Below are 1,725 nucleotides of genomic sequence, written 5' to 3' on the forward strand. Positions count from 1 at the left end.
TCCTCTTCTTATATAGACGACCTACAGATATCAGTATCTACAACATCTATTAAGAAAAACGTAAAATTACTAGAAAAAGAGACCCAAAACTCTTTAACCAAGCAGAGGAGCTAGCAATCAAATTCGACAGCTCAAAGACTGAACTAGTAAATTGGACTAGATACAAAAAAGGATCAAGATTCTCTCACACTACCCACCCAGGAGACCTTTCAACCAAAACAGCAAATTAGATGGCTAGGCATCTACTTTGACAAAGCCGTTAAGTTCAAGGATCACTGCTTTATTAGAAATCAACAGGCAAACCAAGCCTTTACTCGGCTAAGCAGACTAGCAAATAGCAATAAAGGCCTATCACCTAGAGCCTTTAGACAATTATACCTTGCCTGCATCACTAGCGTAGCAGACTATAGTTGTCAGATCTTCTAGAAACAACAACAACTAGCTCTTAAACAAAGGCAATTACTACAAAATAGAGCGTGTAGGAAGATTCTAGGCACATTTAAGACCTCCCCAACTATACCTAGTGAGGTAGAGGCCTGCCTTTACCCACCTAGAGTAAGGTTAAACAACGCTCTTCGACAATACGCCTTTAGAGCTCAAAAACTAGCCCTAAACCACCCAATTAATATTGCTATAACTAGCAATAAAGGGGAACAACTAGATCAGATCACTAGATCTATCTCCACAGTCCTTGCTAGAAACACTAAGGAGATACAACATTACGCTTTTACACCTTAGAACTTAAATATCCTATACAAGGTCTATATATCTAAAGAGCCTAAAGACATAGAAGTAAAGAACTATAAGGAACAACTAGTAGATAACAGCCTCCTATCTATTTATTCTAATGCCTTAGCTATAAAGCAAGGCAAAGGTGTAGGAGTAGGGGTTGTATTCTATCTAGGAACAACACAAATAGCCTAAGAACAATATACTATAGGAAATAACCAACTAGTTTACAACAGTAAACTAGAAGGTATTACCCTAGGGCTAGAAAAAGTAATAGAGCTAGTAGAGAACTGTTTAGATATAAAAGTCTATGCAGATAATTAAGCTACTTTACTGTTAAGAGTATAGATCAAGTGGAAGTAATATAAGACTTCTGGTATTGATCTTCTTGTTGGTTGGTTTTCGCAGATAGAGTGACAGGGTGCAAACGAGGACAGTAACGTGCAAGTAGAATAACTCTCTGTATTGTACTTGTACTTAAAACTTAAGTTGAACACATTGAGCCATAAGGGCTCAATGCCTAGTGCTATATACTAAAGTTTCATGCAATATGCTCAGTTGCTCAGTACTGCCAAGAGGTACTGATCACTGAGCAGCTTGCAGGTTACATGCAAAGTGCTCAGTTGCTCAGTAGTGCCAAGACATACTGATCACTGAGCAGGTCACGTGACTGCGGCACGGCTGCGAAGGATTGCGGCGTAGTGCATCCTTCGGATCCTCGAAACTGATCACTAGTGAGCAGTTTCCTCTTGTTACTAGTCACGGATCGTAACACCATTCCTCCTCTTCATTGGTTCGTCCTCGAACCTAGGTCCTAGGGTGTGTGGTGGCGTCTTGGTGTTGTTGGTCATGTGGGGTCGCGTGGCACGCTATAACTAAGCGGTCCCTTCGTCATAAGCGTCAGCGTCTTGCCTTGTTTTTCGTCATGCCCAAACAACCATCTTTGTCGAGTACCGTCCGTCGTTAGAACCTTGCTAATTTTATCGTAATCCGTTT

Source organism: Exserohilum turcica (genome assembly GCF_000359705.1).
Source record: "Exserohilum turcica Et28A unplaced genomic scaffold SETTUscaffold_13, whole genome shotgun sequence".
In the NCBI taxonomy this organism is placed as follows: domain Eukaryota; kingdom Fungi; phylum Ascomycota; class Dothideomycetes; order Pleosporales; family Pleosporaceae; genus Exserohilum; species Exserohilum turcicum.